The following is a 16,835-nucleotide window of genomic DNA, read 5'->3' on the forward strand; positions in this document are numbered from 1 at the left end:
CCAAAAAAAATATCTAAGGCACTTAGCTTCGACAATATTGTAACATTGCTACAAATTTTTGTTAAAATACCAGTTATAATTTATGAGAAAAAGTGGAATAAGTTCGCTAAGTTTTCAAAGTCGGTAATGCAGAAATCTAGCTTAAATTTGTTATAGTAGAATCTGGAAAAATACTCAAGGCACTTAGCTTAGATAATTAATAAATGCGACATTGCTGCAGAATTTTTATAAAAGAGTTATAACTTACGTGATAGAGTGGAATAAGTTCGCTAAACTTCGAATGTCGGTAATACAGAAATCTATTTAAAATTTTTTACAGTCGAATCCGGAAAAAATATTTAAGGCACTTAGCTTCGACAATATTGTAACATTGCTACAATTTTTTTTTTAAACCAGTTATAATTTACGAGAAAAAGTGGAATAAGTTCGCTAAGTTTTCAAAGTCGGTAAGGCAGAAATCTAGCTCAAATTTTATATAGTAGAATCCGGAAAAAATACCCGAGGCACTTAGCTTAGACAATAAATGCAACATTGCTGCAAAATTTTTATAAAATAGTTATAATTTACGAGATAGAGAACGGAATAAGTTCGCTAAACTTCCAATGTCGGTAATTCAGAAATCTATTTAAAATTTTTTACAGTCGAATCCGGAAAAAATACCTGAGGCACAGCTTAGACAATATTGTAACATTGCTACAATTTTTTTTTTAAACCAGTTATAATTTACGAGAAAAAGTGGAATAAGTTCGCTAAGTTTTCAAAGTCGGTAAGGCAGAAATCTAGCTCAAATTTTATATAGTAGAATCCGGAAAAAATACCCGAGGCACTTAGCTTAGACAATAAATGCAATATTGCTGCAAAATTTTTATAAAATAGTTATAATTTACGAGATAGAGAACGGAATAAGTTCGCTACTTTCAAGGTCGGTAATACAGAAATCTAACTCAAATTTAATAATTTCTTTTGTACATTTTCTCCATTTTTTTCGGTTAAAAAAATTAATATCAAAATAAAAAACTCGGCACAATGTTCTTTCTTCGTTTAAACGAAAAAATTCCTGGCCTTCATCACTTTTGTGTTTTACAGCGCGTGTAACAAGGTGTTAAAATGTTGTTTCCACGAACAATAAATTCTACCCATCCATTATAAATCACAACGTCTACAATATATATATAAACGTTATAAGGGGGGTTTAAAAATTTTCTCCCACTCGTCGACGTCAAATTAAACTAGCCTCGAGTTGAAATTTAAAAATTGCCATGGATGAGAGAGCGTAATGAGGTGGCAGCCCGAGGGTGAGTTTTAATCAAGAATCGATGTGAAATGTCGATTCTTGAGCCCACTCGCGCTACTGCCTTTGCAACAAACCATCGGCCTTAATAAGACCGCGTCTATTTGGCTCTCATCTCTTTGGATACTATAGGCCCTCAGGTGCGGAAGGCGGTCAATTATCAAGCATATGAAGGCACCATTAGATAACGAGCTGGCAGATGCGAAAAAGGTGGTGAAAAAAAAAAAAATAATAAAAAATAAATAAATACCCGCAATAGTCGAGAAGAAGAAGAAAAGAATCTCTCTTTGTTTATGACCCTAAAGGGTTAAGAGATGCGTTGCTTTCCAAGCTACTGTCGGTTTTAATGCGATCTTTAACCTCCACAAGTTCTTCCGCGAGTGTGGCCTTCGACATTAATATGGTTGTAAAACGACGCTATACCGTCGGCTATTTTCGGAAAGAGAAGTGTTGAAAATTACCCCGCAACAAGAGAACACAAGAATTCCTTAATATATTCCTTATGCATTTTATGGTCCATTTTGTATTATTCTCGAAAAAAAAAAAAAGAATTTTATCGAGAAAATTTTTGAAAAAACAATTTTTTTACTACCTTTAGATAAAGAATTGTTTAATCAAAGAAAATGAAATATCACCTAAAGATTATTAAAGATAACAAAAGTCAAATGTAAATTCAATAAAATTATTTTATCTTTTGCATGTGATAATTTTGAAACTGATTTTTATTATGAAAATTGTGATTTCTTTTTTAAATATTTTTCTTGTTATTATAAATATACCTTGGAGAACATATATACGAAATCGGGTGCAATCTCAAGTTTTGATAATTTGAAAAAATCTCCACTGATATTACGTTTTATATAAATTTTCACCGCGCATATAATATTCAATTAAATGAGAAATTCCATTAAATGCAAAAATTATTATTCATTGAAATTCCGATTATGACATTCGAACTCATGCTGAGGCAATATTGAACCAGCTGCTGGTACTCTCTGATATTACAACTGCCTATAATAACAAATAAACTTTATTTTATATAGTTGACAATGATTTTATATGAAAAAGAACGCAGTGGATGTTAATTTGTTTTTATTTTACATTTCCCTAAAGGAATATTATTATTTGTAATTGAGACAAAATTTATGTGAAAAGCAATTTTACTTTCATGTATATATGCGCATGTTAAAAAGTAGTATGCTAATATCAAAATATAGAAACAAATTTTTTTTTGCATTTTTATCAGTGCAAGTAAAATTAATTAATTTAAATCCTCAACAAGTATATAAATTACATGATTGTTAAATTTTTAATATTTTTTTTTTTTTTGATATATTTTTATATTTGAATTGTATATTGTCCCTTGATAATAATGTTCCTTTGAGGCGTGTAAAATATTTTTGAAAATGATATATTTCAACAATGATCAAGCCCTTGATGGTTATATGAATAAAATTTTGCAAATCATCCTACCATTTATCGCGGCATCTTCTGTCAAATATTCAAAGATAGTAAAAACCCCATTTACAAAATAGCGAGGGTGTGACACACACAAACATTGAAATTATATTTATTTCAAATGGTTGAGACGTTACGAATCAATTTTCAAAGATTTTTCATGTATATGCCAAAACATGTGTCAATGCTTATATACAAAACAGAACAGGTGTGCTCAAAATAATCTATTGTCCTTCTCAGTGAGAGTAAGATTAAAAAATAAAAATTTTCATTATTTATATACAAAATTTTGAACAAGTTATTCTTTAGAAAAATTTTAAATGGGAAAATAGTTGAAGTCACGATGGAGTCATTAATACATATTTTAGTATTCGCTTTTTGTTGGTCAAATTTTTTTTTTCTATAATCACAATTCCAAAAAATTGATCATAACTAGAAAAAAAAAGATATTTCAAATACATTATAAAAATTCGGTTTTTATAAATAATTAGGAATTTCGGTCAATAACCTGTAAACTAGACTTTACAAAAAGATTTATAAAATCAAATCATAAAACTTGTAGAACTTTAAATAAAACACAATTGTTTGCACCAAAATGGTGGAAAATTAATTGCTGTTTACTTTTTGGGAAAATTTTCCTCATTCTTCTTAATAAGAGCAGTATATAAAAGGGTACATATAAGATTTATCTTAATTAACAGTTTTACCAATCAACATGAAATCTTTAATTCTTCTTATTTTTGTCATTGTTTGTGTGTCAGTGGGCGTTTATGCACAACCTCAAACTTGTGCTGCCTGTCTTGGTGTTAATGTTGCATGCACACAAGATTGTCAATGTTGTAACAATTTGAAGTGCAAACGTAAGTGTTACTTAAAATATATTTTCTATGCAATTAAATAAATTCTTTTTTTTTTAATTAAACTATAAAAAGAATTTTGAAAAAAGATAAAAAGAAATTTAATTTTTAAAAATTTAATTAAAAACATAAGTAATGACACGTGTAATGAACATTTTTATTTATTATTATTATTATTATTATTATTATTATTATTAATATTATTATTATTATTATTATTAATATTATTATTATTATATTTTATACGTATAATATAATTGTATATTCTAATTTTTATTGTCTTTATAATTATATATAGAAACAATTGGATTGTTGGGCGTATGTTTAAATATTTAAAATATAATTGATTTCTTCTAACAAATGACGACAATTCTGCAGTGCAACATGGAAAAACTCTCGAATTATTGAATGAAAATATATATTATACGTTTATCTTCACAATATAATAAATATTGGAAAATTGGCTGTGGTATATTAAAAGTTCTATTATACAATAATATAAGAAAAATGTACTTTTGTAAACAATTGTTTTAACAATATATAACATTAAAACAAAAAGTGAATCTTTTTCATTAATTCACACGGTGCGCCAGAAGGTGGTTTAAATAAAAATTAATTGGCACTTAAAAATTATTTTTGATTATGATTTTTAGATGAATAACAAACATTTCTCAATAGTTTTTAAAATCAGTTTACGTGTCCGATTTAAATAAAATATTGAGTTTTTATATAAAAACAGTGTTTTATGGGGAATCAGAATTTATTTAATCTAATAAATACTGTAATAAATAATAAAATAATTACTTATTTTCTATTTTACATATATAAATAATTATATTGCTGTATTGTTTGTGTCCGATTTTAAAAAATTAAATTATAATTTTAACAGAACGATTTTAAGAGTGACAAAATTTATTTAAGAGAGTCGAATGATCCCTGAAATTTTTTGGCAAGAAGAGACCTTTAATTATCGCTCTATAAAAACGGCACTAAACGTGAAAATGATAAACATTGATTTTAAAATACTTTCTTTTCGAAAGACGGACACTTTTTACAAAAGCAGCTAGAGATCCTTATCATATATAAATTTCCTAAATCCTAAAGATTATACGAATCCATACAAAAACATGATTACAAAACGAAAAGTAATATAATGAGGGGTTCATTACCTCCTGCCGCCGTCAGATGGCAGCAGCATGCAGGGCGCACAAAGTCACAGCTGTTATTAGATTACTTTTCTACTTTTTGTTTTGCAACCATGTTTTTCTATGGATTCGTACAGTCTTTTGGATTTAGGAAATTTATAAGATGAGGATTTTGGCTGATTTTGTTAAAAGTGTTCGTGTTTCGAGAAAAAAGTATTTTAAAATCAATACTATTTGACGTTCAAAGCGATAATTAATGCTCTCTTCTTGCTAAAGAATTTCAGATACCGTTCGACACTCTTAATTCATAAATATAAAAACGAAACAAGAAAATTAATTCATTGTTAATAAAATTTATATGAACCCAAATCTAAAACATCTATTATCTATACGCATATAAGTAAACATTAAATAAATTCTGGTTTCTCATAAAATACTATTTTTAAATATTTAAAACTCAATTTGTTTTAAATTCGGCACGTAAGCTGATTTTAAAACCTATTAAGAAAAGTTTTTTATTCATCTTAGAACCATAATCAAAAAGAATTTTTAAGTGACAATTCATTTTTATTTAAACCTCCTTCTGGCGCACCGTGTTCAATAAACAATAATAATAGTACAATTTTTTTGTTTGAATATTTTTAGTTAGTAAACAGATAAACATAAACGAGTTATTTATAATATTTTATGAATTTATAAATTTTGTTTAATTTATAAATAAAAAAAAAAAATTATTTTTATACTTTTTTTTTAAAAAAAAAGAAAAATTTAAATATATCTGGTTGTAATTTGGTCAATAACCTGACTATGATTTATATAAAAGAGATTTCTTTGTTAAAACCAAATGACAATAAAGCGATTACTTTTTTTCTTTTTAAACAGATTGTTTGTACAGTGAATGACGGAAAAATTATAGCTGTTTACTTTTTTTTTTTTTTTTTACTGCAAAAATTTTCCTCGTTAAAACAGTATAAAATGTAAGGGCAAAATCTAATTATCAGTTATTAACGCAATCAACATGAAATCAATCATTCTATTAATTTTTGTTATTATTTGTGTGTCAGTTTGCATTTATGCATCTGAAAATGATAATAAACATCAAACTTGTGCTGTTTGTCTTAGTCTCAATGTTGCATGCAAAAAAGATTGTGAATGTTGTGGCGATTTAAAGTGCAAAAGTAAGAGAACTAAAAATTTAATAAATTATACACAATTTTTTTTAATTTTAATAAAATTCTCTAATACAAAATTTTCATTTTAACAAATTTAAAAAACAAGAATATTTTCTCAACGTTTTGATATATTATATTACTATTTTCTATAATATAATTAAATGCTTTTTTATTTTTCTAATTATTTTATTATTATATTTCTTCTACAGAAACACTTGGAATATTGGGTTTGTGTTTAAATGTTTAATATTGATTGATTTGTTCTAACAAATGGACACTCTGGGTATACAACATGGAAAAACTTTTTATTATTGAATGGAAATATTAATTAATTAATCATTAATTAATATGTAAATGTTTATCATCACAATATAATAATAATAATTTTAGAAAATTGGCTTTAAAAGTTTTACAATAATGTAAAAAAGAGAAATTTTGTAAAAAATTGTTTTTAACAATAAATAAAACAACAAAAAAAATTTGTACGCTGCATCTTTTTTTTTTTATCTTAATTTATAATTTCAATTTTAGTATCACATCCCAGTAAAGTATTTGACAAACAAAATTTTTTTTATAATTATTTAAAATTCTTTTGATAAAAATAAAAATTTTCCGAGAAAATTCTAATTTATGCTTTTCATTTGTAAGTGAAATAAAGTATTCCCTTTTCACTATTTATACGTGTCAAGGAATTTTATTCGAATCCCTGTGTGCATATTTATTATATAACAAATAATAAATAAGAAGTAAGACAAAAAAAAAAATTCCAAGTATATAAGAGAACGATGAAGAAATAATAGTGAAATTATTATGAAGGAGGGTAAAACAGTGAAGAGAAATATAATATAATGAGAGTGAGCTCTCTAGGCGTGCAAGAATTGTACATCACATCTTGATTTAAAATTCTATTACTATAAATTTCAGCATCATGACCCACCCTTTCCATAATTCCGCCCAGAATTGGACGCGCGGAAATTGCAATGTATACTCTCTCGACAGAAGTAAATTGTGGTGATAGCCTATTTCACAAACTGTTAATGAAAACATGAACATTTTTTTCCATACGTATATATACAACTCGCGCACAATTATAAAACATTCTAAAGTTTTATAAAAACCAAAAATATATTTTTTTAAATAAATAAATTTAAAACAAAAATTTATTACAATAAAAATTTTTTTTGTAAACGAAAAACTTCTTTTTGGTAATCCGAAAATAGCAGAAAACTATAAATTAGGAAAATGCAAATGGAATGTAATAAAATAAATGTGTCTAACGATCAAATTACTAATGTTGAATTTGCATGTGAATTGCATAATGATAATATATTTTCCGCATTCAAAACGAGAATCTATCGAAATCTGACAAAAAGAGGAGATTTTGACAAATTAATACATATACACGATGTGTTATACTCTTTAATCAGGACAAATTGTTGGAAATAATTATAGATTTGCACACACGTAATAAATTCAAAATCGATTTGCATAAATTGCATTTGGACGTAGACATTTTAATATTCACTCGCATATTATAGAATCCAACTATATTTCATTGAAAGTTATATAATTATACCTACAAACTATTAATTCACTAAAAAAATTTTTTAATAAATGAAAATTATTTCTAAAACTCCACATCGTAAACGAAAAATCATGTAAAGCTGTAATATGAGATTATGTGCGTCAAATGTGGCTTTTTTGCTTGATTAATGCCTTCAACGGGGCTGACACCTCGCGTAGTTTAATTGCACCTTATTCTGCATGAATATGGATGTCTGCCTCGCGGGCCAACCAGCGTGCGCCCAGTTCAGTTTGGACCCCAAAAAAAAATGCAATTATGATTTTGAAAAATGATTTTTTCCCCACAGTGAGTTGTTTATTTCTTCCCATTTAACTATTTTATATCGTTTTTTTTCTTCCCTAAAATCAATTTTCAATAATTCTAAACAGAAAAAGAATTTTTACGAATAAAAAATTACTACTCTTTTATGATGCGGTAAAATTTTATTTAATGATCCACCTGTCGATTATCTGGTCAATTAAGAAGAGTATATAATTCGACAAACGCGACTGAAATCCACTTAACACCTTAGAAACACTTTTCGAGACCCTCCAATCAATATATATGTAGCCAATTTTCTAGTCAATAGCGTCATTTAAAAAAAATGTTTACTCCTGAAATCATCTGGTAAAGACCTCTAATTGCACTTTTGCATCAATCCATAACGATCGATAATAACAGCTTCGTGGGGTTATATATATATATACACTTTTGCGCGCAATGAATATCCGCAACAAAATTGTTTCAGATGATTCATTAACGTCATAAAAAAGAAAAAATAAAAACATCAATTAATAATATCGCTAAAATGGTTAAAAACTCCCTCTTCATGTTATCTATATACAAAAAAAAGGGAGGGCAAATTGTTTCATTATAATTTATATCAATTTTTTTCTCTCTCTCTCGAAATTGAATAATACATTTTAGACCCGATCCTAATTTTCGTTGTACATTGGTTAATTAAGGGAAAAGAATAAATTATTTCATCGATATATAGCCCAGAAGGTATTAATGCTACCTGAAATCGTTTTCAAATCTCGCAATGAATTTCACAGCTTGCATTCGCAAGTCAATTAATCCTTTCTCAAGCGGGAGAGAGGTTCGCTATCGCGGCGGCAGCAGCAGCTCTCTCGCGCTTAATTCGAAATTAATTTCGAGCGATCAAAAAATATGAGAACAAGGTGAGACTAACATGGTGGATACATGTAACGATTAATCATTAAACAAGTACCATATCTATATAAACGCCCCAGAAATATTCCCATTAAATATTTCACTAAAACTACTTGAGAGTGAAAACGAAAACTTATGTAGACAGAGAGAGAGAGAGAAATATGAAATATGATTTTTTCTCATGCAAATCGCGACAACTTGAAAAAACATGTACAACACACAAAAACAAAAATTCAAAATTTACGATTATTTTTCAAAACGATAAATTTAATTCTGTGAAATAAATTTTAAACGTTTTGTAAATATTCATTCACTTTTTTTTTTTTATTAAATTTATATTTCTATAGAGGTGATGTGTTTCGCGAATCATCTTCGAATCAGTATTAAATCATCAACTTTGCTACCTGATTGAAAGGCTGACCCTAATTTATAGACAAATTTTTAATATTTTAATTTAATTATTAAATCAGTACATCACAGAAAATTAAAAGGCATTAAAATAAGCTGCAACGCTTATTATTTTAATCCAATTTTGCTTATTTTAATCCATTTTGGTATTAAAATAAGCAAAATTGAATTAAAATAATAAGCGTTGCAGCTTATTTTAATGCCTTTCAATTTTCTGTGATATTTTTAATTTTTAAAAATACAAAATTTGTTGTTCAAAATAGTAAACAACCCCTCAATTTTTATCATACAATTAGAAATTCCTGTGTATTAATAAAAATCTAATTCAAATATTAATTATAATTATTGTTGAATAAATTGAAATTATAAATTTTTATTAATTTCACTGACCTTTGGAGTTGTGAAACCACAATTTCCAATCCAGATCTGGCGATGATATCTTTTAAACTCACAAAAACACAATTCACAAAATTTTGCGAACACTCCCGAAAAAAATATTATAAAATGTAATGAAACTTAATTTTTTAAAAAATTTATTTAAAAAAAAAGAAATTATAAATTATAAAACGATCGCGGTTTTAAAAAAAAATTCGAACACTCCCGAAAAAATCAAAAATAACTTATTTAAATTTATAATTATAAGATAAATTGAAAATTGCGGCACTCCCGATGATGAGTGCGTCGAAACAAGTCAAATTTTGAATTGCAACTGAGTGTGAAATCGTCATTATTTTGACCCCCTCGTCCTTTGTATCTGAAAGTAAACAAAACGCAATATTACTATCTCGGGTCATTTCTTTGCTGATTTACGAGCGCTACGCGATCATTAGGATTATTTAACCTTACCAACTGATGGTAAAAAATTTTGAAAAAATGAAAAATTACCGATACAGAAATTTACCTTACCGACTGATGGTAAAAATTTTTTTTTTTGAAAAAAATTGTATTTTCATTTTTAAAAATATTTTACCATCAGTCGGTAAGGTAGATTTCTATATCGGTAATATTTATATTTTAATTTCTCAAAAACTGTGTTACCATCAGTCGGTAAGGTAGATTACTGTGTCGGTAATTTTTTATATTTCATTTCTCACAAATTTTTCACTATCTTGTTAATTTTAAATAACCATCTACATAGTTTAATTTTATGATTTTATTATTATGTTTGTATTTTTGTTATTGTTTGTTTATTTTAATTTGTTTAAGCCCGTTTATTATTGTAAATAAATGAATCAATATTATTATTATATTATTATTATTTTTATTATTTACTTTATAGAGTTTGTATTCTGTCATGCCTGGGGAGATATTTTTGCCCTCCCGCTGGGAGAACTTTTTCGTCTCTTTTTTGCAAATTTTTTGTCATCTCTTTTATCGTCTCTTTATTTGTTTTTTTTTCTAAATTAAAAAGTAGCATATATGTAAAGTTTTCTACAATTATTGTAGTAAAGTGCAAATCCAAATGAGAAAAAAAGAAACGAAAAAGGATGAAAAAAATAACAAAACATTTTTGCAACAATTTTGTGCAAAATTTTTTTTATCAAACAAAATTTTGAGCAAAGTCAATAAAATGTTTAGTATAAACTATATAATAATAAACAATATTAAATTAAATAAATCAAATAAATAAATCAAATAAATAATTTTTAGGATGATCCAATTTTTGTATGTGAAATAAAATTTAATTGACTTGAAAAAAAATTTTAGTTCATGAAAGTATTTACTCAATAAATTAGTCAAGTAAAGAAATGAATAAAATAAATTTGTTTTCAGTGTATACTTTTCTTTAAAATTATTGTTTTTAAACAATAGATACTATTAATATGAATTTAATTTCAATAATAATGAATTCAAATTAATGTTAATTTTACCATTTTTTTTTTCAATCAATATCAAAGTTTTCAAAAATTTTGTAAAATACAATAAATCATGATTTATCTTAAACACCTGTCGGAATTTATAATTTCTATCAAAAGAATAGCAAATAAGAGAAAATTTTTCCTAACAATCAACACAAAATAGTGTTTATTCAATTGTCGAGATTAATTTGCATCAATTTAAAATACATAATTAATATTTATCGCTTTTTCGGATATATAAAAAAGCTGTCACTATAAAAATTGTTAGTACAACATTCTATAAATATACGGTAAAAATTTAAAATAAAACATAGATATATTTTATATAGAAAAATGTTAAAATTCTGCTTTTTATTATCAATTACAACATTTTTGTTATTTCCTCAACTAATTCATACAGAGTGTTGTGGAACAAAAAAAATTTTATTTTCCTCGCATAACAAATCTTGTAGTTCGTATGGTGGAATAAATGCTGTAGAACGAGGGTCTGTTACTTATTTTGTAAATCGATTTGTGTGTAATATTGACGTATGTGACGATGGTAGGCCAGTACTAGTTGGAACCTATTGTGGTAGAGGATCTTGTAATATTTTTGGTTGCAATTGTGATGGTGGTTGTGTTCAAGGAAATCCACTTGAATCATTTATAGCAATATATAAAGATAATATTAAACAGGCGATAATTTATTATTAGTGAATTAGAATTCCAGCAAAATTTGTTACCAAAAAAATGAAAAAATTTAAATAGGATTATAAAATTTTGTAAATAATTATCTTTGTAAATAAAAATATTTATGCTAAACTTTTTTTTTTCTTCCACAATCTATTTCCATTCCCACTTCCACTTTTTCTAATTTTAATTGCTATTTCCACTTCCACTAATTCTAATATTTATTCACATTTCCATTTCTACTTTTTCTAATTTTAATTCCCATTTTCGCTTTTGTATTTTTCATTCCTATTTCCACTTACACTTTTCCTTATTTTCATTTTTACTCCCATTTCCATTTACACTTCCACTTTTTCTAATTTTCATCCCCATTTCCATTTTTTCTAATTCTGATTCCCACCTCCACTTTTTTTATTTTCATTTTTACTCTCATTTCCATTTTCACTGTTTATAATTTTCATTCTCATTTCCATTGGGAAAATTAGGAAAAGGAAAGTGGAAGTGGAAATGAAAATTAGAAAAAATGGAAGTGAAAATGAAAATGGAAATGAAAATTAGAAAAAGTAGTAGTGGAAATGGCAATAAAAAAGTGGAAATGGGAATGAAAATTAGAAAAAATGGAAGTGGAAATACAAATGAAAATTAAGAAAATTGAAAGTAGAAGTGGGAGTAAAAATTAGAAAAAGTGGAAATGGAAATGGGAATGAAAATTAGAAAAAATGGAAGTGGGAATGGGAATAAAAATTAAAAATAGTGGAAATGGAAGTGAAAATTAGAAAAAGTGGAAGTGAAAATGAAAATGGAAATGAAAATTAGAAAAATTAGTAGTGGAAATGGGAATAAATATTAAAAATTGTGGAAGTGAAAATAGTAATGAAAATTAGAACAAGTGGAAGTGGGAATGAAAAAGTGGAAGTGGAAATGGGAGCAAAAATGAAAATAAGAAAATGTGGAAGTGGAAATGGAAATAGAAGTGTGAATGAAAATTAGAAAAAATGGAAGTGGGAATAGGAATGAAAATTAAAAATAGTGGAAATGGAAGTGAAAATTAGAAAAAGTGGAAGTGAAAATGAAAATGGAAATGAAAATTAGAAAAAGTAGTAGTAGAAATGGGAATAAATATTAAAAATTGTGGAAGTGAAAATAGTAATGAAAATTAGAACAAGTGGAAGTGGGAATGAAAATGAAATAGTGGAAGTGGAAACGAGAGTAAAAATGAAAATAAGAAAATGTGGAAGTGGAAATAGAAGTGGGAATGAAAATTAGAAAAAATGGAAGTGGGAATGGGAATGAAAATTAAAAATAGTGGAAATGGAAGTGAAAATGAAAATGGGAATGAAAATTAGAAAAAGTAGTAGTGGAAATGGGAATAAATACTAAAAATTGTGGAAGTGAAAATAGTAATGAAAATTAGAACAAGTGGAAGTGGGAATGAAAATGAAATAGTGGAAGTGGAAACGGGAGTAAAAATGAAAATAAGAAAATGTGGAAGTGGAAATAGAAGTGGGAATGAAAATTAGAAAAAATGGAAGTGGGAATGGGAATGAAAATTAAAAATAGTGGAAATGGAAGTGAAAATTAGAAAAAGTGGAAGTGAAAATGAAAATGGAAATGAAAATTAGAAAAATTAGTAGTGGAAATGGGAATAAATATTTAAAATTGTGGAAGTGAAAATAGTAATGAAAATTAGAACAAGTGGAAGTGGGAATGAAAATGAAATAGTGGAAGTGGAAACGGGAGTAAAAATGAAAATAAGAAAATGTGGAAGTGGAAATGGAAATAGAAGTGGGAATGAAAATTAGAAAAAATGGAAGTGGGAATGGGAATGAAAATTAAAAATAGTGGAAATGGAAGTGAAAATTAGAAAAAGTGGAAGTGAAAATGAAAATGGAAATGAAAATTAGAAAAATTAGTAGTGGAAATGGGAATAAATATTAAAAATTGTGGAAGTGAAAATAGTAATGAAAATTAGAACAAGTGGAAGTGGGAATGAAAATGAAATAGTGGAAGTGGAAACGGGAGTAAAAATGAAAATAAGAAAATGTGGAAGTGGAAATGGAAATAGAAGTGGGAATGAAAATTAAAAATAGTGGAAATGGAGGTGAAAATGAAAATGGGAATGAAAATTAGAAAAAGTAGTAGTGGAAATGGGAATAAATATTAAAAATTGTGGAAGTGAAAATAGTAATGAAAATAAGAACAAGTGGAAGTGGGAATGAAAATGAAATAGTGGAAGTGGAAACGGGAGTAAAAATGAAAATAAGAAAATGTGGAAGTGGAAATGGAAATAGAAGTGGGAATGAAAATTAGAAAAAATGGAAGTGGGAATGAAAATTAAAAATAGTGGAAATGGAGGTGAAAATGAAAATGGGAATGAAAATTAGAAAAAGTAGTAGTGGAAATGGGAATAAATATTAAAAATTGTGGAAGTGAAAATAGTAATGAAAATAAGAACAAGTGGAAGTGGGAATGCAAATGAAATAGTGGAAGTGGAAACGGGAGTAAAAATGAAAATAAGAAAATGTGGAAGTGAAAATGGAAATAGAAGTGGGAATGAAAATTAGAAAAAATGGAAGTGGGATTGAAAATTAAAAATAGTGGAAATGTGAGTGGAAATTAGAAAAAGTGGAAGTGGGAATGGAAATGGAATTACATAATCGACCCCCTTATACAAAATCGATAATTTTTGGTAAAGAAACCGATAAAAAAAATCTTTGTAAAATTATTTAATTGTTCATTTAAAAATAATCTTTTTGTAAATTCGAAAACAAAAATAAAGTTGTTCACATTTTCGGTCAAATATATATATATATCAAATATACATATAAGAGAGTCATTTAAAAAGATGTTGTCTTATATGTTTCTGGAGCATATAAGGATATACATATATGCCCAGAATATAATCAACTTAACGAGCAAAGGATGTTCGCGGAATAAAAAAAATGTCATGTGCTTTATTCGACAGGCATAATTGCATCGTCTGTACATGATGACGTTAAATATTTATACATCCAACATTAGATATGGCAGGTAGAGGGCCGAGCCGAATCGAATCTAAAATTCGATAATGCCTTACTCAAGAGAGGTCCATTAGCCCGGAAGCTGCGAATTATGCCGCAGGTCTTTGCAAAGAGGGTCCTTATACATATTATATATACTGTACATGAGAGGATATTACATATTACGTGCAAAGATCCAATATTGCAGGTGCTGCATTCATGTTTGGTGGTCTTTTCATTTTACAGATTGACAAAAATAAGCCATTATACCAACATGTATTTATTTGCTAATTATGTCATTTTGCATCCTGAAAAATTTCCCCCTTTCACTGTAAATAATATTAAAAAATTTATAACTGACTTTGTATCATCATTTAAGATACTTTAAAGTATATCTCATCTTATAAATATAATAATATGTGCCGTATATATATTTAGAATCCTAATTGTTATGATTAATTATTTAATAAAAAATTTTTGATTAATTCATAAAGTTGTTTCGTTATTAAATTTTAGGGAAGTATATTTCTGCGATTTTTGATTAAAAACTTTGGCGCAAAATAAATTTTTTTTATTTAATTTCAATAAATATTTAATTTTTGTATATTTTTTCTTTAAACAATTTTTGTTAAATAAAGTTTGTTAAATCCATACAGAATTATATAAACATATTTGCTCGCCTTTTCAAAGAAATGAAGAAAAAGAAAATAACAGTTTTGTAACAAATATTATTTTACTTTGGTATTTTCACATTAAAAAGAACTATTTTTTTTTAATTTTTGAAGATTTGATAATTTAAAAAATTATTTTTTATAAAAATAAACGAAATAAATTTTTATCTTGTAAGAAATTTCAATTACTTTTCAGTCAATAATATATCTCATTAGATATCACAACTTACACTGAAAAAAAAAGTATTGAATCAAGAAAACCTATGTACATGACCGTATATTTTATACCAATATTTTCTTGATCCAACAAATTTTTATTAGTTTGAAGTAAATTTTCTTGGATCAAAAAAATATTGGTATAAAATACGGTCAAGTACATAAGTTTTCTTGATTCAATACTATCTTTTTTTTCAGTGTAGTGTCGCATATTTTTTAAAACAGATTGTTTATACAGAATGGCGGAAAATTGATATTTTCTTTTTACATAATTTTCCTGTTTTTTTTTGTTTTTCATTTTTTAAATAGAAGCAGTATATAAGGAGATGACAGATTTTTCTAACAATCAGTTATCAATCAACATGAAATCTTTAATTCTTCTCATTTTTGTCATCATATCAGTGTCAGTTTGCGTTTATGCAAATGGCAGTGACAAATATCAGACTTGCAATGCCTGCCTTGGTCTAAGAATTGGATGCACTAGAGATTGCGAATGCTGTGGCACTTTAAAGTGCAAAAGTAAGTTTTTTTCAATAAAAATCTTGTAAAAATTCAAAAAATTCACAATTTTTTAAATAATGCATTTGTTATTTAAAAATTAAATCAATTTCAAACAATAATAATACATTTTTTTATCTATTATTTTGACGTTTTAATTTATTACTATTTTAAATAAATTAATTATATTATAATTTTTTTTATTTTTCTAATTATAGAGGCAGGTTTGCTGAGTTTATGTTTAAATCTTTAATATGATTTATTCGTTTTCAACAATGTTGACGTCCTTGCTATGACACATGGAAAAACTCTTTTTCATTTTAATGGAAATATAAAGATACGGGTATTATATGTTTATTTCCAACAAAATAATAATAATAATAATAATAATAATAATATTGAAAAATTGGCTGTGTTAAATTAAAAATTGTACAATAATGTAAGAAAAAAAAATGTACTTTATATCCACATATTTTAATAATATATAACATTAAAACAGAAAAACCTAAATGTTATCATTATTATTTCAAACAGGGTGAAAAACATAATTATTTTTTAAAACTAAAGTAAACATCAGTATAATCTTAAAAAAAAAAATTCTCCTTTAAATAAAAAAAACTCTTTTTTTTCAAAACAACTTGTAAAAGAAATTCAGAAGCGAAATATTTCATTTTCATATTATAGAATATAAAATTAATAAATTATTTAAATGAATAAAATTATTAAAATTTCAAATAATTTATTTTAAAAAACAAATAAATTTATTTAAAACGATTTTCACTAATAAAAAATAAACTTTTCTTTATGAAAATTAAAAAAAAATGTTGTTTTAAATTTAATATAATTTAAAGAAAG

General features: G+C 26.0%; 1 long non-coding RNA gene across 2 annotated transcripts; it reads left to right on the forward strand.

Moving 5' to 3' along the window:
* Nucleotides 1-3,433: 3,433 nt before the first annotated feature.
* On the forward strand, nt 3,434-6,408 carry LOC127288400 (uncharacterized). 2 transcript variants are annotated; one of them, XR_007844038.1, is made up of 3 exons: nt 3,440-3,609; nt 3,905-4,075; nt 6,133-6,408. It is a non-coding gene; the product is annotated as an uncharacterized LOC127288400 (long non-coding RNA). The 2 variants fall into 2 exon arrangements; XR_007844037.1 differs by lacking the exon at nt 6,133-6,408 and having other exon boundaries at nt 3,434-3,609; nt 3,905-4,164.
* The last annotated feature ends 10,427 nt before the right edge of the window (nt 6,409-16,835 follow it).

Source organism: Leptopilina boulardi, unplaced genomic scaffold (assembly GCF_019393585.1).
Source record: "Leptopilina boulardi isolate dan_hultmark-lab unplaced genomic scaffold, ZJU_Lbou_2.1 LbouV2_386, whole genome shotgun sequence".
Taxonomy (NCBI): domain Eukaryota; kingdom Metazoa; phylum Arthropoda; class Insecta; order Hymenoptera; family Figitidae; genus Leptopilina; species Leptopilina boulardi.